This window comes from Vigna unguiculata, chromosome 4 (assembly GCF_004118075.2).
Source record: "Vigna unguiculata cultivar IT97K-499-35 chromosome 4, ASM411807v1, whole genome shotgun sequence".
Taxonomy (NCBI): domain Eukaryota; kingdom Viridiplantae; phylum Streptophyta; class Magnoliopsida; order Fabales; family Fabaceae; genus Vigna; species Vigna unguiculata.
In genome coordinates, this window is record NC_040282.1 from 34,711,125 (window position 1) to 34,738,767 (window position 27,643).

The 27,643-nt window shown below is 26.6% G+C and overlaps 1 pseudogene; it reads right to left on the reverse strand.

Annotated features, from left to right (window-relative positions):
- Positions 1–6,868: 6,868 nt before the first annotated feature.
- LOC114182213 lies at positions 6,869–12,871 on the reverse strand (annotated as a pseudogene).
- Between the last annotated feature and the right edge of the window lie 14,772 nt (positions 12,872–27,643).

Sequence of the window (27,643 nt, forward strand, 5' to 3'; positions counted from 1 at the left end):
AGAAGATTCTGTTTTCTATGAAGCATTATACATGAGTTTGGGGATAGGATTTTTCACAGGCTTTTGGGGCTTATTAGGACCATTCCTACTTTGGCAACCATGGAGAATTGCTTACTTGAGATTCTTGAACAGACTCATAGATTATCTACTTGTAATGGTTGAACTGAAGATAGCAAAGTGTCAAAGGTGGCTCACAGACTAAGAGGTACATAATTCTATAACTTCTTTCTTTGAATTTTATAGTATTTATTTCTCTCCATGAGTTAAGTAAATCGTTAACTAGTGTTAATATTGAAATGTAGAATGCCTTTCTAAAAATGAATGTACATGTTCGCTTACCATGAATGTAGTTGTTAGAATTTACTAATTTAGTTGTTTATCCTTGCTAATAGTATATTTAAAAGTACTTCCATTGGTTCATGTCTCTTACTTGTATGTCTCTTTCTCTCAGCCACACATTGGATTTCATCAATTAAATTAGACATTGATTATATCCTATTCTTCTATTCATGGCTTTACTAATGGTAGTCCCTTTTCCATGAAAGAAATGTTTTTGTTAGTGTAAATAAATTATAGATAGTATGCTCTGTTTTTAGAATTTTTCATGTTTTCAGATGAATTATGCTTACTCCATTTTAAAATGCTAAAATGTTATACACTTTTCTGTACTCTAATGAGTTTTTATATTTTCGTTTTCCTTTAGTTTATCACTAAGACTTCAATTTTTTTTTCTCATCATTACTAATTCTATTATATGAATTTTAGCACAGAATTTGCAGTTTGAATCGATTTTCTTGGAGACACCGTTCTGAGATGAAAGCATTATAGATTGTTGGAGTGCAAGATTTGAAGGTTGAAGTTTGTAATGTAAAATATGACAAGTTCTATTTTAAAGTAAAGACTTGAAAAATCACTCTTTGATGATTAAGGATTTGGTCGTTGTAATTGTATAATCTATTTGTAATTTTATTCTTAAGTCAATACTATGAATATCTAAAATGTGAAGCTTTTGCGGGTTGGGCAGCCCGTTCAAAGTGGGATGGATCCTGTCGGCGTCAATTCAGTATGGCCCAACATGGTCTGTTGGTCCATTTTTTAATTAAAATATTAATAAAAAAGAATTTAAAAGATTAATTTTTCTATATTATATTTTTTAAAAGTGTAAATATATAATAGTATTTAATTTAAATCTTTATCACTTATAAATTAAGTTTCAATTATTAGCTATAATTGAGTAATTTAACATGTAAATGCAATAACTATTTTAATTTATCTAACTAAATACATTAACCAATCAATTAAAAGTTTAGAAAATTTTTACATGATTATATATACTTTTAATAATCATTTATATGTATATATAAAAAATTCTGAAAATAAAATATTTAAAAATTTATAACAAATTTAAAAAGAAAAAAAGAAAAAGGGTCACGGATCGGCCTGACCCGTTAACTCTTTGTATGTCAAACAGATTGTCAATAGTGACCCGTTTTTGTTTGACGGATTAGTCCGGCCCGATCTGTTTTTGACAGACAAACGACGGATTAGACCAAAATAGGCCAAGTTGACCCAAATTTTCACATGTAATAATTTGTACTTTAACATCCATTGACTACATATATAGAAATTGAATATATACATGCATAGTGCCATTTACATGTAACCTCTTGTCATAATGTTATTTTACATTAAAATTAGAATTTTGAAATAAGAAAATTTCTACTACTATTATTACCTCATTTACACTATCACGTATAGGTCATTCCCTAATTGTCTTTGCCTTATCTTCATTAGCCATGGTAAATAAATCCATCGTGGGTATTATTTGAACCTATCTTCATTTTGACGGGAGAATTTCCTTATTGACTGGATATGGGTATGAGAAATATTTGAATTTTTCAATTGGGTATGAGGATGAGGATGCGGATGTACATATCCGCCCCATCCCTATCCCTATTCCTGCAATAATACATATCCTCACCATATCTCCGTCCCCGCTTAAATTATTAAAATACTCATAGTTTATTAATTAACCTTATATACATATATATATATATATATATATATATATATATATATATATTGTACTTGTCTAGGAATAGCATTTCGTCATTATACCGAGGCATCGAGAAAGTAACTTTAGTATGGGATGAGGTGATGGTTAGAGGGGTTCGGTATAAAGGCGAGATGACGAATACATGAGGAGATAGGTGCGAGTCCGAGGAGTTTGTAGGAAATTGAGAGATAATCAGTGTCTGATATTTGGGGGATTTGATTTTTAGAATATTTAGGAGGTTATTTTTTAAATATATTGAGTGGTTTTTAGGGGGAGGTTTTTGTTATTATTTTGAGAGATATTTTAGGGAAAAAGATAATTTTATTTTGTTATGTATTATCTACAAAATCCAATATTTGTAACTCATTATTCTATAAATACAAATTTTGATCTCATGGTCAAGGGACATATTATTTGTTACCTAAGCAAGTCTTAAGCTAGGGTTAAAAATATTTCTTTCTTTTTGTTTTTGGTTAAGAATTATCTGGCAGTTTTCTTGACCAGAACATATATATATATATATATATATATATATATATATATATATATATATATATATATATATATATATATATATACATATATATATATATATATATATGTATATATATATATATATATGTATGTATATATATATATATACACACACATACACACTAAACACTTTTTATTTTTTATCTCTTCTAATTATTTGACATGTTATGAAATTCATTCACTCCAAGATATTTTTCCTCTTATTAGTTCATTTTACAAAAATAGAAGTTAGAGAAGTCTAAGTACTTGAGAACTTTTTGTGGAAAAGCTTTGAAAGTTTTGAAAAACCTCGTGCAAGTAGAGCGATGACTTTCATCAAGTAGGTTCTTGTGTGATTGAGTATTGTTATTGTTGCTAAGAAAAGTTGTTCATCCTTTGTGTGATTCAAATGAGGTGTTTATTCCTCGTGGATTCAAGAAAAGTGTTTCTTCATCTTTTGTGTGATTCAAGAGAGGTAACTTCATCCTTTGTGGAACTCAAAAGAGGTGTTCGTCCCTTGTGGATTTAAAGGGAGGTGTTTTCTATCCTAAACTGCTCTTACTCATATTTGTAATCTCAGTTTATTTTTAGTGTTTAGATAATCCATCCTTAGAAAGATTAACAATTGGACGTAGAGTCTTTTGATCTAAATCAGTATAAAATATCTTATGTCGATCTTCTCTTTCCATGCTTTCTTTGTTAATTTACAGTTACATTAAAGGAAATAATTTTTAATTGAAACAATAAAATTTGGGAAGATTTTAAAGCATTAAATTTTATTAATTAAACTAATTCACCCACTCTTGGTTTTTGTTCACACACGAACATTGTGCTACACGATTATAACATTTTCAACTTGTCTTAAATCTGGGGTGATTTTGAGATTTGCGATAAGTTCTAAAGGAGTAAGTGTGGATGGAGATTAGGGATGACATTGAGGCAAGATGGGGATGAGTTTCACTATCTCATCCTCATCCCCAGAGAAAAAAATGCATCCCTATCCCCATACCAACTACAACGGGTATCAAATTTTGTCTCATCCCCATCCCCACCGAGTAACGGGTGAGTACTCGTACTCGTACCCTTACTTGCTATTTTATTGTTACAATATCAATTAAATAATTTTTATAAAACAATAAAAAATTACATAAATGAAACAAAATTTTAGCAAATACTCAATATTAAAAGGAGATAATTATTGTTTCTTCAGTATCAAATATTTAGAAATAAATTATAATTGTATACATTTTAAATTAAAATGCCAAATAAAATTTTATAAGAGTCAAACCATTTATTAAATTTGTAAACGTCAATGCTACCTAGTTGATAAAAAATTAAGATATTTTTAAAAAATATGATAGGAAAAAAATATTTAAATTAAAAATATTTTAAATGTATGTTTACTTGAACTTTTTAACTCTAATGAAATCTTCTTTTTTACACTAAAAAAATTATAATGCATTACTTGATTAAAATCATACAAAGAACAAAGATTAACTACCACAAAAATGACTTTTGACGTCAGCTTTTTTTTACTTTTGAGGTTTGAGTAAACTCCGACATCATATCAGAAGATGTCAATTTCACGTTAGTGTCGAAACCCGACATTCAAAAACATCTATCACCATAACAATACTTTATTCATAATAGTGACTATTTTAGTAATCAATAATTTTTTTATTTTTTAAATTGGTATCTAAATTGGTCACTACAGTGACTAACAACTTTTTGTCATTATAGTGACTAACAACTTTTGGTCACTAGAATTTGTTGTTAATGAAGCATTTTCTTGTAGTGTAATTAATTAAAGACTAATTTAGAAATTTATTCCTTTGGTAACCAAAATCTTGTTAGCTAATGTTTAGTGACTAATTTATAAACTAATTCCTGTAGTAGTCAAAACCTCAGTAGCTAAATTTGAAAAATCAATTTAGAGACAAATTATTATTTTTTATTCATAATAGTGACAATTTTAGTAACCAATAATTTTTATTTTATAAATTGGTCACTAAAGTGACTAACAATTTTTGGTCACTAAATTGATTGTTAATTAAAAGTGTTCTTGTAGTGTGTGTTTAATGTAAGTTGTCTTAATCTATGATAGAATGTTTGGTTGAAATCACATTTGGTAAACTAGTCTATCTTAATAAACAAAAAGTGAAATAAAAATATGTTAAAATGTTTACTATAATATTTTAACTTGTTATGATAGTTTGATTGTCAAAGTGACGATCTCAGGTTAGTTTTTTAGTGTATTAAAATTAGTTTTAACGGAAAATGTTCTTAGTTTCTAGAACATATACAATGAATATTTTAACTTGTTAATATTACCGATCAACTGATTTCACTGATTAAGTGAAACCAATTGTTACATCAAATTGGTTGAATGTATCATATAATAAAGCTACATATAAACAATTTAGTTGCATGAAGAGCCGAAGTGAGTGTGATAATGAGGTGGTAGCAAGATCAAACATTCTTGAGGAGATTTTGAGTAGAATAGCATAGATGGTCTTCGTCTAAGAATTTGTGGGAGTTCTAAGTCAATCATTGCTCAAGTTGTTTTGTTCTTTAACCATGTCTTGTAATTTTCTTGCTTTTTTGGTAGGGTTCAAGAGTTACGCAATAGGGTTTTCGCATTGTCTTATACGCTTCTTGTAGGATTCAAGAAGTATTAACGTATTGTGTTGAGAATTTTGTATCTTGTACTGTTTTGTCGATCAGTGGAACCAAGCCTTTGTTGAATTCTTATGTATCTATATATTGATACTATGAAATAGTTAATAAAGTCTTATTTTTAATAGTTGTGTTCTTTTTATCAAAAAAAATATTAAATAAAGATAATTTGGTTGTCCCAAACTATTCACAAGGTAATATATACAAAAAGAAAAATAAAAAAATATAATATAACTCTTCTGTTTGAAAAATATTCTTGTCATAATATTGAACAACAACCTCGTCCAAGACTAAATTTACATTACAATTCATATCAACATTTCCAATAACATATATCCAGAAACTATAGTTGCATCTACGTATTTGAATACAGGATGATGCTTATTTTTTTCATCTCTCTAATTTGCATTGATCATTCAAAGTTTGTAACCTTCGTTTAAGCTTCTAAAAGATAATCTACGTCAATAAAAAAGAAAAACACACCCAAGGGTGACAAAAAAACCACAACATATATATACAAAACAAAAACACCTATTGGTGACATTTATCAATTATACTTTTCAACATGAAGAACAAAAGAGTTTAAGGTGTTTAATTCTTTGTAAAGATAGTTTTTATTCGAGTTTTTGTAATATATTTTATAATATAAAATTAGATAAACAATGATTTCATTTAGGAATGATTATAATATATTCGAACTTATCTTAATAGTTTTAGTTAATCAATTTTATAAAAATGGCACATTTATTTAATATATTATGTAATACTAATAGAGTTTCATTTAAATACACTAATAAAATAACTATGGATGTTCACTATTATTAAATTGTATCGTGGGTGTCATTTTGAATAGGAAAATTATGCTATAACTCCCATTTTCTGATTTTTATCCTTTACTCTCAAATATAATTTAAGGTGAGTCATTGATTCTTTTAAAGAAAAAGATAGTAATACATTTATAAATGATCCACACTAATCTATGTCCTAAAAAATGAAATAAAAAAAATAGAAGTCATATTATCATTATCATTTTCAATAATTAAAGATCTTAGTGGCAAGAAAATTAAACCCATTTTAATAAACTGTTGATATTCCATTAATAAAAAATGGAATAGTTGCGTTCTTGCACCATTGTTTTTCATTCTCCCCACTTTCTTTACAACTCCTATTTTGCTAGAGAGGGCTCCATCTCCTAATTTATTCTCCCACTTTCATTCTTGTGTTTTTTCTTGTTTTCACATTTATTTTGGTGTTCTTCAATTGTTGCGACATTCCACTAGCCACAACAACCCTTTCACCAAGCTCCTCAAAACTAGTTCAAGCTCCATAAATCCTTGGCACAGAGAAAATATTTCATCAACTCACTCCAATAATCATAATGTAGACCATCAAAGTGAAAATTTTGTCTTAAATCTTTTTGGCACTCACCTTTGTGTTGTATTCTCTTTTCTCTTAACTAAATTGCAACTTTTATATATATATATATATATATATATATATATATATATATATATATATATATATATATATATATATATCAGGTCTAGTTAAAAGTATCAGCTTATAATTATAAAAATATATAAAACTTGTAAATTGATTGATATTTTATTGTACAGAAATAGTTGTTATATAACCTTTATAGAACATATATTACAAATACCTCTTGATCTCCCCTAGTTTATTTATATCAGTAGTAACACGTTATCATTTACTTTATTACCTCAAAAACCTCTTCAATGCAAAAGATAGACACATAATATTGATATAAATCAAACATTTTTGCACGATCAATGTGATTCCGCAGATTGGAAATGAGACCAGTACTCTTTCACAAGTTGCTTGAACAGCGATCCTTCTTTCGTCATCAACCTCGTTGGTTCATCATACTCCACCAACCTTCCTGTATATTGCAAAAATTTCAAACTTAATTGACACCACGTATTTATATGCTTCGTTTTCTCTGTAACTGAGTCATAAAGGCCAAGTTAGAAAACCAAGTATATCCAAATTACCATCACTGATTGAAAGAACCATAGTGCAATCCATCACAGTTGGTATCCTGTGTGCTACTGTTATCACTGTGCAATCTGCAAACTCAGTCCTGATTGTTTTCTGTAAAATCAAATCAGTTGCATTGTCAATGGAAGCAGTAGCTTCATCCAACACCAATATCCTACTTCTCCTTAAAAGTGCACGCCCCAAACAAAATAATTGCCTTTGTCCCATGCTCCAGTTTGATCCATCTTCAACAACTACATAACAACATTTTTCTAGCTGTTATCACCCAGGAAAAACAAAAAAACAGTTTACATCCACAACTGTGGCTGCAACAACCTCATTTCTGCACAATTTCACACAATAGTATTTATCGTGGCAAAACCCAACTGAAATTTCAAACCTTGATTACCATAATGTTGGCAATGTTATTACCTGGGGAGTTTAGACCCTCAAATTTCTCTTGGACAACTTCTCGTAACTGACATTTCCCAAGAACCTTCATATTGACCAAAAATTAGGCTACATTGGAAAAGTTAAGCACAAAATAAAGAGAATGATTGATTTTACCTCCCATATCTCATGATCAGAGTATTGAGATAAAGGGTCCAAATTATATCTAACAGTCCCATTAAAAAGAGTAGGATCCTGAGGTATAACACCAAAACGTGACCTCAAATCATGAAGGCCAATAGAAGATATGTCTATGCCATCAACTACAATTTTTCCACCTGTTGCCTCCACCAGACGAAATAATGCACTGATAAGAGTGGACTTTCCACTGCCTGTTCTTCCAACAATTCCAATCTTGTGTCCTGCTTCGAATGTGCATGTGATTCCATGAAGTATAAGTGGTCCATCAGGCCTGTATCGTACCTGTTTTTGTATAAACAAGAAAATTACATAAGCATATCATTTCATGTTTGAACATTATGATTCACATTTTAAGTAAGTTCCAATTACCTGCAAGTCATATAGTTCTACTTTACCAGCAACCGGCCAATTTGAAGGAGGTCGATTTCCTTCTATTACTTCTGGGGCCTCACTTGGTACATGCATATACTGATTTAGCCTCTCTACAGAAATTATGTAATTTGCTAGATTGCATTGAAACTGAATACAATATACTATTTGAACATTTAGTGCAAGGCCATAAGAGAGAGCCATGCCAATGAATCCTAGAACAAAAGATATTTAAAATTAATATACTTGCATTAAGAAAGATAATGATACTGTTTGATGATAAAAGAAAAACACCATGAAGATAATTGTAGTGCTAAAATCCATGATCTTTCACATGTAACATGAGAAGTCTCACCAGAGCTGAAAGTCCCTGGTGGAAGTGTAACCATGCATAGTGCTGTGGAGGAAAGAAGTACTGCACTAACTATTTCCAATCTCTGGACCAGCCACTCATTTGAAGCAAAACTATGGAAGAAAGGACTAGCATTGATGTCAATTAGATCAAGACTCTTCTCAAAGAAACGATCTTCTTCTTCAAAGGCTCTTATTGTCACAACTCCAGCATTAGTTTCAGCTACATGATTAGCTACAAAAGACTTTGTTGTGCCATTCATCCGCATCAGTTCTTTTGCAGTGGAAAAATAGTATTTCTAGTTTTAAAAATAAAATACTTTGTTCAGTTTCCAAACATGGATATCTGATATTATACACACTAAAAGATCAATAAAAAGTTACTAAAAGATAAAATAGCTTTCCCAATGCCAGTCAAAATAGAAGACACCATTTTAGTATCACAGTATTTTCCAAAGAAGAATTTACCATTACCTGCAAGCGTATTGCAATGTAAACCATCGGTACAGTGACAAACAAGATTTGCCAAGTGATAATTGCTAAAACTATGAGGTTGCTATAGAAGATTATAGCGCTTCCCACAGTATAAGAAATCATAAAAGGGATATCAATATCCATAATGCTTAGATCTGATGAGACCTGCATAGAAAATTACTATCAAAATACTATTACAATTCATGGCATGGAAAGAAATAATTTAAATACATACCCTACTAAGTATTCTTCCCAATGGTGTAGAGTCATAAAAGGACATCGGTGCACGAAAAAGGGAGTTCATTAACTGTAAAAATAAATACTTTGATGATTGCATGCCCAAGGCAACTAGAAGTAGAGATCTTATCAGCAAGAAAACAGTAGAAAGAGCCCCAATCATGAAGTAAACAACAATCAACCGCAATGTGCTAACTTGGTTACTGTCAACATTAGCAGCCATCCATGAGTTCTGCAGTATCTGGCAAATGATAAACAAGAGGTGAGAAAGAGAATTCACAAAGAAGTATATATAGCCTTTCATCTGATTCAGATACTGAAAGTAAGGCTTCAACCCTGTGTCTCCTATCTCTCTCTCTTCTTCCTTTATTAACTGATTTCCATATGTCTCTTTTAATTGATTCTCCTGGGAAGCTTGTGTAATCTCTTTAGTAGATATGGAAGGCCTCTTGGAAGAAGAAACATTCATGGGCTTGTTAGAACCAGCAATTTTCTTGTGAGCATTAACAAGATCTTGGAATTCTTGGCTTGTGGACAACAAATGATGATAAGGAGCAGATTCTAAGATTTTCCCATTTGACATCAACTGAGGAAAAGTAAAAAAGAAAAGAAAAAGAACTTCAGTAACTTATAGTTCATTAATAATTTACTATCACTTGTTATGTGCAGAAAACGGAGAAAATAACTTTAGCATAACCAAGTCCTGGTTTCATTGAATTACCAAAACAGAATCAAACGCTGGTAGAAAGTCAACTTGATGAGTCACGAGTAAAACAGTTTTCTCTTTAAGACCATCCATGATGTATTCCTGCCAAGTTTCAAAGCCATTTTTGAGTAAGAAATGACTGTTAAGATATAAATGTAAAATTTGAAGTAAGGAAGATGACATTACATTAAACAAATTTGTGGCAGTATGTGCATCAACAGCACTGAATGGATCATCCAAGAGATATACATCAGCATTCTGATAAAGAGCACGCGCAAGTTGAATTCGCTGCTTTTGGCCTCCACTCAAGTTAACTCCTCTCTCACCAATTTGTGTGAGATCTCCATGGGGAAACAGCTCCAAATCGTTCAGTAGTGATGATCTACGAAGTGTTTCTTGATATCTATAAGCATCCAAATCTGATCCAAACAAAATATTTTCCCGTATGGTACCTGTCTGTATCCATGCTGTTTGAGAAACATATGCAAACTTTCCTTGAACTTCAATCTGCAATTCAAAAGACAGAATTAAACACCTATTAATATTACATCTGGAAAGAAGGATAAGAAAAAAAGAAACAATAGTACGCACTTTAGTTAGTTGAATTCATGTGCTAAATATAACTATTGATTATGAAGTAGAAATGCCATCAACACAGTACCCCAAAGATTTAATAGTGTATTCTATAATATAGAAGCATACAAGGAATCAAATCTTACAGTTCCTTTTATAATTGGAACCTCTCCAAGAATTGTAGCTAAGAGGGTTGATTTGCCTGAGCCAACTTCTCCACAAATAGCAAACTTCTGCCCATGTCTAATCTCCAAGTTTATGTTCCTCAGTGTTGATTTTGATTCATTACCCTCCCATGAAAAGTCAGCAGATTTGATTGTAATTGACCCTTTACTGCCATCAAAACTTTTATTCCTGAAATTTGCACTATGCAATTCAGGTGCATTAAGGAACTGAACAATCCTGGCAAATGCTACTTTTGCTTGAATAACCACCCCAATAACTTCTGGGATGGCTGTAATTGGCTCCTGCACAAGACGTATAGTGGCCACAAATGTGAAAAGATTATTTGCATGCAGAGGAATATTCAAGAAGTAACATGTCCCAAAAGAAGCAGCAGAGACCAAAATCGGTGAGGCCCAAAAAAGAAAGAGGTTGTACGCCTTTTTCAGTTGCACTGAACGTAAAAGTTTAAGTTCCAAATTCCTTAGTCTTTCTATAGCCTTTCTGAAATGAGTTTCCCATGCGTACAGCTTCAGCACTTTCATATTTGTAAGAGCCTCAGAACTCGCCTTCAATCGCTCATCTTGTGCCACCATGAGTTCGCTCTGAAGCTTATGCTGCAACTTTGCTACCGGAATGTTGAAAAGCACAGTGAGAACTATCACTACCAATGAGGATATTGTTGCTATTCCAATAGCATGGAAAAGTATAACTATAGCAATACATATTTGGAGGCATGTTGTCCACGACTGGTGAAACCAATATGGAAATTCTCCAATTCTGTAAGCATCCACAGTCACATAATTCATTATCTCACCACCAGAGTGTGTCAATCTAGCTGCACTTGATAACCTCAATAGTTTCTTATAAATGGCTGCAGTAAGGAGTGATCTAACTTTCATTCCAACAAGCCTACTGCGGAAATACCACAGTCTTTGAGACAGGGACTCGATGATCTTTATAATGAAAAGTGATATAACCAATACATAACCCTCATATTTGAAACTTCCATTACCCTCAGAAACTAATATAAAAGCATCCAGAAATATAGGACCAGTGGACAAGGCGAGTACCTTGATCACAGCAAAGAATCCAGTCATCAAAATCTCTCTCCTGTGGCACCAAACTATGGCCCACAACACTGATGATTGTGATAATGGTTCTTTTCCTTTTTCCCAGTTCAAACGTTCTAAAAAGACAAGTAGCAACTTTCTGTTCGATCTGATTCTCGCAACTTCAGCATATCCTCATCCTGAAGTGTTTTCTCTTGACCCCTTTTCATCAATGCATTCAACCACCAAAATGACATCTTACTTAGGAATCCAGCTTTGGCGAATGGAGTCACATGATTATCTGGATCAACTTCACTACAGTGATCATTCAAAGGGTCGTAAAGGCCTTCATCAATTTCTCCGTCAGTGTCTTCACGTTCATGTACTTTATAAGTACAAAAGAGTAGCAAAACTGACCCGGGAAAGGACAGAAAATCTAAAGCTTCCTTGAAGGTCAATTTTCTGCTACTAATTGCGTAAGACATGGATAGAACACAGAAAATAAATGAAAAAAATAACGTAACAAGAGAAAACAACCACAACCATGATCTTGAAAGTTGTTTCAACTGAAGACTTACACTTAGGCCTACAACAAGCCATCTGAATCCTTGAAAAAGATCTGCCAACCACAACTTAAGAGGGAAGAGAGTGTGTCTCTTTCTTAATTCCTCCTCTAAAACCCAAATGCCTGAGAACACATAGAACAACCCCAGAAAACCATTGGTCATGGCAGACAGTAGCTGCAAGTTTGAATATCTTTCCACCTGAAACTGACCACGAAATGGTTTGAACAAAGACTTTAGGATCAAAATGAATGCTAGCATGATCAGCAGCAAAACATCAAAGCAAATGATCAAGAATTGGTTGGTGCACGTAGAAGCATCTTTCAAAAACTTGAAGTCGTAACAGAAGGGTGGTTTTCCTCCCTTCCATAGACAATCAGTTTCTCCACAAGCCATGCTCCAAAAATCCTTCATCACTGTAAGTTTTCTTTGCCGCTTAAACTCTGATATGAAAAGGACAAGAACGTTATATCTTTCTTAACAAAAGATTGTTCTGATGTTTCTTCTTTTAGAAAGTGAACCAAAAAAATGGTCACAATAAGTAGAATAATACCAACTCTACCGAAAGATGAACCCCTGAAACTTATTCCACAAACCGTATCTGCACTTTTATCTAAAATAGAATCATCCTTAACAAGTTCATTTTTAAAGAAAAAATATATAAAATAACAAACTGGTAATATTACTTTAAGGTTTAATTATGCCTTTGGTCCCCATTTTGGAATCAAAATCTCAAAATGGTACCCAAATTTTTAAAAGTCTCAAAATGGTCCCCTTTTTTGTTGAAACGTCTCACGTTTGCCCTTGCCGTTAAGTCAACGTTGACGCCGTTAGATGGAGTGCCACGTGTCAGTTCCTTGATTTTTTGAATTTTTTTATTAATTTTTTATTAACTTTTTTTTTTATTTTTAATTTTTTTTTGAATTTTTTTAAAAAAATTTAAAAAATTGCCACGTGTCAAGCTGTCATCATGTCACGTGGTAGTGACAGTGACACGTGTCAGTATTACGCCACGTGTCATTTTCTTAGTCTCAATTTGGTCCCTTTATTTTAATTTGTCTTAATTTAGTCCCAATTTTTGTAAAAATGAGCAATTTTGTCCCTCTCCAAATTGAAATCAAATTTAATTTCTGTATAAATGTACACAAATATTTCCATCAAAATTGATATTTCAAGTAAATATTTTTAACCAAATTAAGTTCATTTAATTAATATTTTATATTGAACTTTATTTAAAATGGTTTAAAAGTTGTTAATAGAAAATAATGTTAATAGAAAAAAATTCATACATTACCTAGTTCATGTTACAATAAAACACATAAATTTAAAATTTTAAAACAATTTTAAGTAAAGTTGAATGTGAAAGATAATTTTAACTAAACTTAGCTATGTTAAAAATATATAATAAAAATATCAATTTGAATACAAATATCAAATTTAATAAAAATATTTGTTAACATTTATATAAAATTAAATTTTGTTTCAATTTGAAGGGGGACAAAATTGCTAATTTTTACAAAAATTGGGACTAAATTGAGACAAATTAAAATAAAGGGACCAAATTGAGACTAACAAAATGACACGTGGCGTAATACTGACACGTGTCACTGTCACTGCCACGTGGCATGATGACAGCTTGACACGTGGCAATTTTTTGATTTTTTTAAAAAAATCAAAAAATAAAAATAAAAAATAAAAAAAATTCAAAAAAAAATTCAAAAAATCGAGGAACTGACACGAGGCACTCCCTCTAACGGCGTCAACCTTGACTTAACGGGAAGGGCAAACGTGAGACGTTTCAACAAAAAAGGGGACCATTTTGAGACTTTTAAAAATTTGGGTACCATTTTGAGATTTTGACTCCAAAATGGGGACCAAAGGCATAATTAAACCTTACTTTAAAATGTATAACTTTGTATATTTAAAAAATTTAACCATACTTTATAATATAAAAAATATTTATCCCAAATAGCAACATGATTTATATCTTTAAACCCCCTTAAAATGTATTCTTTATACTTAATTTACAATTTTATACTAAGAAAATTATAGTCTTACACTACAAACATTACTTGACTATCCATCTTAGAGGTAAACTATTGTATTTAGAAAGAAAAGAAAAAAATTAAATATTAGAAGAGTAAACTTTTATATTTATAAAGAAAAAAAATAATAATTGGAAAGTAGGTATAAACATTTATTCATTTTAAAGTATTATGGACCTTATACTATAGTACTATATCACTCTTTAATAACCATTCAGTTATTTATGAAGGTACTAAAATTTTGTCTCTTTTAAAAAAATTACTTTCATCTAACTTATACATCTTATTTATTAATATTACATATATTTATATTAAAATGTAAAAGTTTCCTAAACTTTGCAAATAAAACCTATTCAACTATCCAAGGACTATGTATATCAGACTTAAAGATGTGTGTTCCTCTAAGAAAATTGATTTGAGAGAAAAGAATTTGAAACTAAAGTGAGTGAATTTGAGAGGAAAGAAGAAAATTTATGAATGATTTCATTGATATAATAGATATTTTTTTTAATAAATTAACATATTAAAATTACTATTTTACTATTGTAATTAATTATTAATATTATTATTATTATTAATATCATTTAATGTTGTTATTAATATTATATTATTATTATATATTATTTATTATTTTTATAATTTTTATAATTATTTATTTATGTGTGTGGCTGTGTATGTGACGAACCACAAAACATATTTACTACCACTTAGTTTCATCATAGATATGATAACATGACTATTTATTTTCACAAATCTTTGCAATTTTTGAAGAGATGAAATTTTGATAGTGTTTCACACTTAGGATTTTTAATTTTAGGATTTATGATTTAAAGTCTGGAAATTATTTTCAAGATTTCTTGTAGTGTTCCTTCTCCTTGACCCATGGCTGTCAAAAAGGAATCTTATAATATTATAAGAGATTATACATATAAAAATAACACAATGTAACCAAGAATATCAAAGAGACTTGTTTAAGAAAATTCTTACTGTTTGATAAAAATAATATTATTGAAGGAAGAAGTAATTATGGTATAAAAATAAATTATTTTTTATGTCAGCTGAGTTCTTGTTTATCATAAAAATTAAGATTGAGAACACTAAAATTATGTTTGAGTAATGATTTATTTTATGAACTTATTAAAATGATTACAAGTTAAATTAAAATATTTGAAGTGAATAACTTTGTATATTTTAGGTTGATTTGAGTGAAAAAAAAAATCTTATTACAAAATTTATTTGAAAAAATAAAGTATTTTTGAGCTATAAATGTGTAAGGACATAAACTTTGTTGATGTAATAGTTTTATTTATTCAGCATAAAACATAAGAAAAAAACAACACTGAGCACTATATACGACATGATTTTGTAAATAGTTCATTTAAAGTTGAAAAATATGTTTACGTTGTCATCAGCTCTATCAACCAAGTCTTGGTCATTTTTTCACTTAAAAAAATTTAAAAGGTGATTAATGTTAAAAAAAAGTTTAAAAATCAATTTAGATATCAATTTTTTAATTAGAGACAAATTTAGATATTAAACATTTAATAACTAATTTTAGTAATTAATTTAAATATCATTTCATGATAAAAATGATTTTAATTATCAATTTAATGGTCAATTATAATTTTTTAAAATTATTTTAATTATTAATAAATTTTAATTTATAAATTATAGAACTTAAATTGATCATTATTGTTAGTAATCTGTTTTTGCTTACAATTATAATTACCAATTATTTTTTATTATTAAAATTGAAAATTATTTAAAAATATATTTATTAGCAGTCTATGTATAAATATTGCACAAATATATAGCGAGGTGTCAAAGAAAATGATATTTCGTTTTAAAATATGCGAAAGAAATTGATATTATAATGTAGATATTTACTGATTTATTTAATATTTTTTATGAAAGAAAAAAGAGATAAATGTAACACACATTTATTTAATTACGATAATATATTATTATTAAAATAAGAGAAAGAAGCAAGAAAAAGGGTAAGAGAGGAAGAAGATGCAAGATGCGATGAAAGATTTTAAATATTAGTGGAGTTTAATAGAAGAGCAATTTTGAATAACTTTTAAAAAATATAAATGATTAATTTAAAAAAAAAGAAAGATAAGAGATCAAGCTAAATAAAACTAGAGATGTCAAAATGGGTTTCAATCCGTGAGCCAACCCGGCTCACCACGGGTTCGAGCCGGGTTGGGTTGAGAAAAATTCAACTTTTTCAAAAGTGGGTTGAACTCAACCCGACTCACTTAACCCACGGGTTAAACGGGTTCGAGCCGGGTTGAAGGTGGGTTGGCCCACTTAACCCACCAACATTTTTTTACAATTTTTTTTTATTTTTTAATTTTTTTTTTAAATTTTCTTTTAATTTTTTTAAAATTATTTACTACTCCAATTATATTTGTTCACAATTTCATATTTTTAAATGCTAGAATGTTGCTTAATTATATTTGAATTATTTGAATGTTTAATTAATTTGATTGAAGTTATATATATGTTGATACTTTAATCTTTAACTATAATCTTTATAGTAAATTACTCAAGTAACCGTCTTATAAACAATTTTTTCTAAATTAGCATGAAAACAATGTATAGTTTTTTTTATTTATATTTTGTTGAATAGCATGACAGAAAATTTGTAATATTAGTCATGCTTTCTTAGACTAATGGATACTTTCTTGGAAATAATTCTTCATATATTGGTGGTGAGCATGATCAAAACATTGGTTCTTGATTTTACTATGATTCTCATATCATGAGTTACTTAAAAATTTATTTAAATATTTGAATAATAAAAAAAATAAATAAATAATTTTTTTAGGTGGGTTGGTGAGCCAACCCACTTAACCCACTAACCCGTGGTGGATTGAGCCGGGTTACAAAATTTCTGGCTCACCAGAAAGTGAGCCGGGTTGGGTTCACTCATTTTGAACCCGGCTCGTGGTGAGCCAACCCGTGTGAGCCGGGTTGGCTCACTTTGACATGTCTAAATAAAACTAGAAAGACAAGTGATCATTAATATAATTTAACCTTTAAATATTATTAAAACAAATTTATAGCTGCAAATAAACATACAAGTGTATAAATAATTATTGTTTGTGAAGATTGGCCAAACTGTATATCATAGCTAAAAACACTCACAAAAATATAAAAGAACTTTAATGATTGTGTATATTCACACATGAAAAAGATATTATATTGTGTACAATATAAAAGTAAGAATATTTTATTTATAATCATAATATTTTTAAAACTCAATACTAAGTTATTCGAATATAAGTCACAACTAAAATATATCAGAAAGATAATTATATAATATTGTAATTTTAAATTAAATTTGAGTAATAAAAAGTAATTATTTGTGTAAATAAATTCTTGTACTCTTTGAGTATGAGAATGATAGTTTGAGGATGTTTATCAAATATGCCAAATTTAATATATAGTGGTTGTCTATTTAAAACCCAATATGAAACTACAATACAACCCTTTTCACATCACCATCCTGGCATAATTATTTTGGACAGGTTAGTTGAAGAAAAATATAATGTAAAAATAGGGAATATGTAATATAAAAAAATTAGTTCAAGAAAAGAGGGACTGGAGTTAGTATCACCCAATTAATTAACCCAGCACAATTTAAGTTTGATTTGGACGAATCGGTGTTTTAAATGTTAAATTTGTATTTTAAATTGTCTCAATCAAGTTTTCAAACTTTATATTTATATCTTATGGTCCCAATATTATTTTCTTTTTATGTTAAAATTTTGAATTATAATAATTAACATCTACTTTTAATAATTCATTTTATTAATCATGTGTGTATCCACTCATTTTTTTTTATGATTAGAAAATATATTTTTATTATAATTATTAAAAAATTACATATAAAATAATAACTTTATAATTTTGTTGCGAGTAATTTTTTATTCAACATAATTTTTTTTATTGGAATTATTAAATAAATTTTGAAAAGTTATGAGAAAATTCAAAATAATAAAATTATTTAGATTAATAGAAAGGAAACCGGTAATAAACGTCTCTATTAGGAATGGTAACGGGACAAGACGGGAGGGGACGGATTTCGCTATCCCATACTCATCCCTATAAAAAAAATTCATCCTCACACCCAAACTCACCGGTATCAAACTTTTGTCTCATTCTCATCCCCATCCCCACTGGATAACAGGTATAATCTCGTCGTACCCATACTTTTGCATATTTTCTTACTATTTTATATTAATTTCAATTAATTTTTATAAAATAATAAAAAATTATGGTAAAAGAAACATAAAATTATCAAATATTCAATATTACGAGGATAATTGTTTTTTCTACTTTAAAATAAATTATAATTGTTTACATTTTAGATTAGAATACCAAAAAAAATTTCATGAGAACCAAAACATTTATTAAATTTGCAAACATTAGTGAAACTTAGTTGATAAAATTTAAAAATATTTTTAAAAAGTATAAAAGGAAAAAATATTCAAATTAAAATATATTTTAAATGTTTGTTTACTTCAATTTTTTAAATTATAATGAATCTCTTTTTTATACACTAATAAAAATTATTATACATCACTTTATCAAAACGATACAAAGAACAAATAATAAATATAATAATAAAATTTTAACACAGATCTTGTATTTTTTGAACTCCAATATATGTTGAATGGTGATACAAAATATATTCATGGCAATTACATTAAATTTTTATATTGTAGTAAATAAAATTAAAGTATGATTATAATGAGTTGAAAAATAAAAAAAAATAATTAGATAAAATTAATCGAAATAGTATTCTACACGATGAAAATAAACAAAAAATAAAAAAAATTAACAAATGTGTGTCTTATAAACAATTTGGAGACTATTGAAAGGAATCACAAAAAAAATGTATAATTAAGGGTATGATAAGATGAAAAATATCTTAATCTAAGAAAACTTTTCAAATATTAACATATATACTCAATGGTTGAGAAATAACAAAAATTGTTTTAGGGAAACAAAAAAGTTCTTCAAATGAAACAAAAATTAATAATAATAAGAAAATAATTTTTTTTTTATATTACTTAGTAGTAAATGAAAGGTTTATGCTATTAATCACTTATATTGAGAGTATTAAACATTCTCATGGAAAAGGAAAATATACAATAAATAAAAATATTAAAACATAATGGAAATTCTTTTAATTCACATACATCATTTTAATATAATTATATAAAGGTTATGATAAGATAAAAAATATATTAGAGATGCGAATGAGTTTTATGACAAACCAAACAATCAGAAGAAATAAAAAATAGAAAGTATCAAACTACATATAAAATAAATTAAAACTATATACAATAAAATTATAAAAATTATTTATATTGAATTTCATAAATTTAATAGTAAAAAAAATAATATAAAATTTTCTTATTTTATTTAAAAAAAATAATACATGCACGCACATGTGTTTTCTGGATAAAAAGAATTATTAATTTAATAACTTATTTTATTTATATAGTAATGAATATAAATAAATTTAAAAAGTTAAATTTAAAAATTTAAATTTAGTAATGAATTATTAATCAAGTTAAATTCACGCATTTTTAAAAATGAAGGACTAGATTAAAAAATATTTCGAAGAGTGACTAATTTCAAATTTGAGTGACAAAAAATATATTTAACCTTTTTTTTTCTAGTATATATGAATGAGGTTTCTCATTTTGGTGTTTACATTTTTATTCTCACTTTTATCTTTTAATAAATAATATTTTTTTAAAAATTAAATAATTATTTTATCATTTTTATCTTTTAAATAACCGTTTTGTTAGATTTAGTTATTATTTTTATTTTTATTTAATTTTTATTTTAAATTAATCATGTTTTAAACTAAAATAAGTATTTTTAATAAAAAAATTACATACTAAATAAATAAAAATAGATTTATAATAAAATTTAAGTTTGATTTGGACGAATAGGTGTTTTATGTTAAATTTGTATTTTAAATTGTCTCAATCAAGTTTTCAAACTTTATATTTATATCTTATGGTCCCAATATTATTTTCTTTTTATGTTAAAATTTTGAATTATAATAATTAACATCTACTTTTAATAATTCATTTTATTAATCCTGTTACGTGTGTATCCACTCATTTTTTTTATTATGATTAGAACATATATTTTTATTATAATTATTAAAAAATTACATATAAAATAATAACTTTATAATTTTACTGTGAGTATTTTTTTTATTCAACATAATTTCTTTTAGTGTAATTAGTAAATAAATTTTGAAAATTTATGAGGAAATTCAAAATAATAAAATTATTTAGATTAATAAAAATGAAACTGGTAATAAAACGTCTCTATCAGATATGGTAACGTGTGGGACGGGGATGTGTTTTGTTATCCCATATTCATCCCCGGTAAAAAATTTCATCCTTATCCTCATACCCAAAATCAACTGGTATCAAACTTTTGTCTCATCTCCATCCCTACCGGGTAACGGGTATAATCTCGTACCCATATCTATACCTAGTCAATGCAGGAATTCTTGTCAAAACGGAGACAGATTTGGACAATACCCACGAAAACGGATTTATTTGTCATCTCTAATCTCTATGCTAAAGTTAATTATGAGACGATTGTAACAACTCTTTTTCTTTAATATAAAAACTAATTTTCTTATTATAATAAAAATAGATAATTATAACAAATATAAATAAATATAAAATTTTAAAAATATATATTTATAACTATAAATAAAAAGGATTATCTCTTGTGTCCATATTTCATAATTTTAATTTTATCCTTTATATTATAATTATTTGTTAAATTTTTAAAAATTAACAATTACTTTTACAATGTCTTTTATAAAACAGTCTTTATTCTCTATTTTTTTTCCTTTTTTTTTCTATTTATCAATAATTATTTTTTTTTTCATATTTTCTTCATTTATCTCAATTTAATTTTAACATTACAATATTATCATTTATTATTATAATATCATACGTACACATATGCGACATCTCATGTGTTTACACTGATTTATATTTAAAGAATATTTTTATTGTTTTCTGTCCACATTTATTTTTTAAAATTAAAATAATTATTTTATCAATTTATTATTTTTAAAATATAATCGCTTTTCTAAATTTAATAATTTTTAATTATCAAACTACATATAAAATAAATTAAAACTATATACAATAAAATTATAAAAATTATTCATTGAATTTCATAAATATCATAATAAAAAATAAAAAATAAAAAAATTTCTTATTTTATTTTTTTTAAAAATAATACATGCACGCTCATGTGTTTTCTTGATAAAAAGAATTATTAATCATTTAATAACTTATTTTATTTATATAGTAATGAATATGAATAAATTTAAAAAGTTAAACTTAAAAGTTTTATTATTTTTATTACTATAATAATAAAGCTGTTATTTACTTTTTTTAAATATCAAAATATACTTTAATATATAAACAGGTTTCTACACACACACACACACACACACATATATATATATATATATATATATATATATATATATATATATATATATATATATATCAAACGCAATCTATAAAGTTATATTAACTTCTCTGGTCTTTAACTTTCATACAAGACACAACTTCTTATTTTTACATTCTTCTAATCTTAGTTAATGTTGTTAACATATTATTTGATTTTCTCTTTAGAGAAAAGAAAACTTTTTATCCTTTATATTAAATATTTGATAATATAATATGTATTTTTAATGTAATTTTTAAATAAAAAATAAATTAATATTTGAAAATATAAGTATACTTGTTTTCTGTAGAAGTAATGATATAAAATATCATATCCGTTTTGGCCTAGGATTAAGGATAAATTTTTATATTTGGATGATCAAAATATATATTAATTTACATATGAATCTGTTTATACTTGAACAAACTAAAAACATTAGGACAACTTTGTACTCATTCAAGGACACAACATTATATATATAATTAATATGATATTATATAATATAACATGATATAATAAGTAAAGTGTAATTTTGTATCATTGAATACTTGTCACTTTTATTCATCTGTCTCCAACCATATAGTGTCCTCTAAAATTATGGTGTGTGAACCCATCATAAATCTCTGTGTTTTTTCGGATTCCTTTCCCATCAAATGAGCATCAATACATGGACCAAGTATTAAAAGCAAATACTGTTCTTCCTGTCACTGAAAAATATTATACCAGTAGAAAGGACTGCAACTACTTATCCTTATCTGGTTTTATGGTTTAGTGCATCATAGCTTTCTCTTAAATATTACACCACTATTTAATTCAATGGTAATTTTTAATTCTTAAATTCAAAACCTGATCAAACAAATGTATATGTATCTTAAAGGCGAATGTCTCTTTGGATCAACCTATCTTGTACATAAAATAATTCCACTTATATTATAACCAATGCAAGGGTTATCACGGTAAAATAAATCTTCACAAGCTAATTTTAAAAATAAAAAGTAGTTAGTCACCGTAGTATTCTAATTTAAATACAATTTATAAAATTAAAAATTATTAATTACTAAAATAATCATTATTATAAATAAAAAATTATAATTAGTCATTAAATTGGTCATACTAATTTAGAAATTAAATAATTTTGATAGCCAAAACTTAGATAGGTAATTTTTAGTAACCAATTTTCTTTGATAACCAAAATTATTGTAGCTAATTTTGAAAACTAATTTAGTGACTAAATATAACTTTTTGACTATTTTAGTAACTAATAATTTATAGTTTTGTAAATTAGTATCTAAATTGGTTGCTATAATTACTGATCATTATTGGTTACTAAAATTGATCACTATTTAAAAATTTTCTTGTAGTGGATCATTATATTATTATAAACAATTTCAATATGTAATGTGTTCACTTTTTTAATATTAAAAATAAATACAAAAATTCTTTAAATTTTATTATAAATATATTTTTATTTATTTAGTAGGGTATTGTTTTATTAAAATTACTTATTTTAGTTTAAAAAATTATTAATTTACAAGAAATATTAAATAAAAATAATAATTAAATCTAAAAAAAGGGTTATTTTAAAGTAGAAATGATAAAAATAATTATTTAATTTAAAAAAATATTATTTATTAAAAGATAAAAGTGAAATTAGGAATGTAAACACTAAAATGAGAAACCTCCTTCATATATACTAGAAAAAAAAAAAAAAAAACAGGTGATGTCGCACCTCACCTGTGTCTGTATTTTTTCAGTTTTATGAAAAATAAATTGGAACTAAAAGTAAGAAGTAAATAAATATTATTGTAGAAACTACAAATATTATGAAGAAAAAAGAAAAAAAAATGAACCGATGACAAATTCTTTAAAAAATATCTAGTATAGTCGTTACTAAATATCAGTACACAAATATTACAAAGTGTAAAATTGAAATTACGAGACATATAAAAGAAGAGAAAATTTCTTTATATATAAGTAATTTTTTTACTCCAGAAAACACATAACCTTGTTTTAGACACTTTAAAGAGACAACTCTTTTAAAAGTAGGATTAAGGTTTCCACTAGGGTAGTGATAAGATTTTTCCTCATTGTTTCTCCTTCTATTTGACTGATACCCGAAATATTTTGATTTATTATTTTTAATATTCTTAAAACCTTTCAAAATTTTTTAATATTTTTCTCAATTTAGATCTAAATCCATTATAAAATTATATATACTTTATTTTCTCATCTTGGTGATAGAAGAAAGTGAAATATTTTTTTAGATCTTCAAAATTAGAGATATATTCTACTATTATCATACTCTCTTGTTTAATTTCGTAAATTCTATTTATTTTCCGTTTCTCAATCATTGGAAAAATATTTTTCTAAAAATTTTATTAATAAAGGAGTCATACAGTTCTATTTAAAAGGTACAAATACTAATATAATAACTTTGTTGAGGATACACTTCATCCCATATGATAATATATATATATATATATATATATATATATATATATATATATATATATATATATATATATATATATATATATTCTTTACAAATCTGTCCTTTAGATTTCTTATTCGTTTGAAGATGGTAAGATAAACTAAGTCATAACTTAGTCGATAATATCCTTGTAATAACTAAAAATAAATAAACAAAATAAATAGGAAGTTAAAAATTATTATAAAATTAAACCAAATTAGTAAACTAAATATTTTTAAAATAAGCATAACAATATTCCAATATTATTGATGGTCTCTTCGATGTTTATCGTTGTTTAAATAAAATGAAAGTTAATTTTAGTCTGATTTTGAATAATAAGAAATAATGTTAAGATCGCTAAAATAAATTGATTTTAACTACGATAAAAATTCATGGATTTAACAGTTATCATTATGTTATTATAATGTTGTGAACAACATAAACAGTGAATATATATATAGTGATAAACTAAAAATAAATAAAAAATTGTAGCTCTCATGGTGGGTGTTGGAAAGGGAAAAAAAGAAAAGAAAAAGAGATTGTGTAGTTAATGTCCTTCTGTTATCTTGTCGTTGAAAATAGGGGTTTGAGGACAACGTGATTGAAAATGATAGTTTTGAGTAGAAATATAATAAAGAGATGTAGAAGTGGCAGATACTTCCCAAAAGGTGACTATGACTCCTCTCTGGACCTTCAAGTACTACAAGTTTTTCCACTTTATTATAACATTAAATAAAAAGTTAAGATCTTCTATGAAGCTTTTCAACAAGCAGAAAGAAAAGATTTGAAAAAATTATTTTCTTCAAGCTTTTATATAGAATATTTCAAGATGAGGGAAGGATAAGAATACTAATGATAGCACGTGAATTCGAAAGCTCTAAGAATAAACATTGTTTGTATTCATCAACAATTCTTGTTTCTATATTAGGATGAAATACCTTTGCTTAGCAACCTTATCACACTCTTTTATAATTAAAAGTATTTTAATTAAGAGTGGTTGTTGTTCTCAAGTTTTAGTCGAAAGTGATAATTATCAATAATCCTTGTGATTTTATTTAGAAGCGGTTAAAATGTAAATAATACATAAATTTTTAGTCGAGAGTTATTATTATTATTATTATTATTATTATTATTATTATTATTATTATAAACAATCCAAAGTGAGAAAAATCAATGTAAAAGAAAGAAAAGTGAAAATTGAGAAGTTTGATGAATTAAACTTCAAATTTTGGAACATGCAAATTGAAAAATAATATATATTAGAAGGACATATTCAATGGCGGATTTTTACGAAATGAGGGAGCCAAAATAATATATTCAAAATTTATTATTTAATATTATTGTGACTAATTTAATAAAAATGAATACATAATCTATTATATTTATAATTATCAAAGAAATTAAACATATATAAAAGAATGTCTATTTTTTTTCATATTTTTGAACTTATGGTAATTGAATTATAATTAAATTTTTCAGTTAACTTTTTTCGATGTAAATAATCATATTATCTGCAAAATATTCATCTCCCATTTTATTAACGTGCATTTGATTCAAAAAAATATTCACAAGCTTTCATTTCATTGTTATGCCATAAACAACCATATTATCATGTTTTCATCTCCACCAGTAGTTTTCTATGAATTTTAAAGAATAAATTTATTCTTTTGTTTATCATTAATATACCTATTTAAAAAATAAGTTTAAGACTAAAAAATAATTTATCATAATCTAATCAAAAGTTGAGAGACATAATTACTAAAAAAACTATGATAATCAAGTTACAATTAAAAATCGATTATGAAAAATCACATAGTATATTGTTTCTTCTTCTATATTAATAAAAAATGAATATACAAAAAGGTCATGAGATAAAAAATAATGTTAAATTTTAAACAAATAGTTTACCTTATTTATTTATTTAATAATGAAAGAGAAAATATGTAAAAATGATGATAGAAATACTGAGTTTAAGTTTAACATTTTTTTAGTAACAAAAGAAAATAGATAGGCATGAGAGAACAATACAACATATGAACAACTCAAAAGACAATGAAAAAGAAAATAAAAAATATCTTAATAATTTTATTTTTTTATATATTTTTTTATATTTTATTATTTATTATTGTATTTTTATAAAATAAATAAAAAATATTTAATTTATTTTTTATTAATTTTGAATATAATATTATTTATTTTAAAAAATTTAAAAAATTTAAAAAAATTTAAAAATTTATATAATTTAAAAAAGGGTTAAATATGTTTTTGGTCCCTCAAGTTTGAGCGAAATTTGGGTTTAGTCCCTCATCAAAACTTTTGACCAATTTAGTCCTTCATCTTCCAAAATGCGTGAATTTAGTCCTTTTAACCAAATTTTGTTAAGTTTATCTGACATTTCAAGCGCATTTCATGATAGTATTTAAATTATTTATACTGTTTGACACATTTTTGCTTCAATGTTAACTTAAATACTATCATGAAATGCGCTCGAAACTTCAGATAAACTTAACAAAATTTGGTTAAAAGGACTAAATTCACGCATTTTGAAAGATGAAGGACTAAATTGGTCAAAAGTTTTGATGAGGGACTAATTCCAAATTTCGCTGAAACTTGAGGGACCAAAAACATATTTAACCCTTTAAAAAATATATATAAAATGCCACTAGACGCATTGCATCAATATGTTCTTTGGAGAGTAAGGAAGAATCTTGGCTCTAATATTTGTTATCATATTTTCATACTACTTTGTAGAGAGAATTATTTAAGTATCATGTCTGTAACAATATCATAGACTTTACGAGAAATCTTCTATTATTGTTGACAAAGGTATGGAGAAGACTAAGTTGAATGAGTATTTTGGAATTAAAAAATGTTAGACACGTACTTTATTTGATAAAACAATAAAAATTTCGGTAGTCTAGTTGGCCAGTGATAACTACTCAACTGTCTTCCATGATACTTATTGGAAGATTTTAAATGGTTTAATGATAAGAGTGATATTCTTTACATAACTATGAAATTAAAAACTTGGTCTTAACATTGAATTAGGGAAGCAAATTGTAAATACAAATGGAAATTACAAGGACTTCTAACACTTGAACCTACACACATGTGTAGATTATATATTTGGAAAGAATAAAACAATTAACTTTCAAAAACAAAGAACTCCAAAGATCTATGTAATCCATTAGTGGACAATACTTCGTGGCTTTTGTGTGGCTTTTATATATATATGATCATTTTAGTAAGGTATGTGTTTATTTTCTAAAACACAAGTCCAAGTATTTGA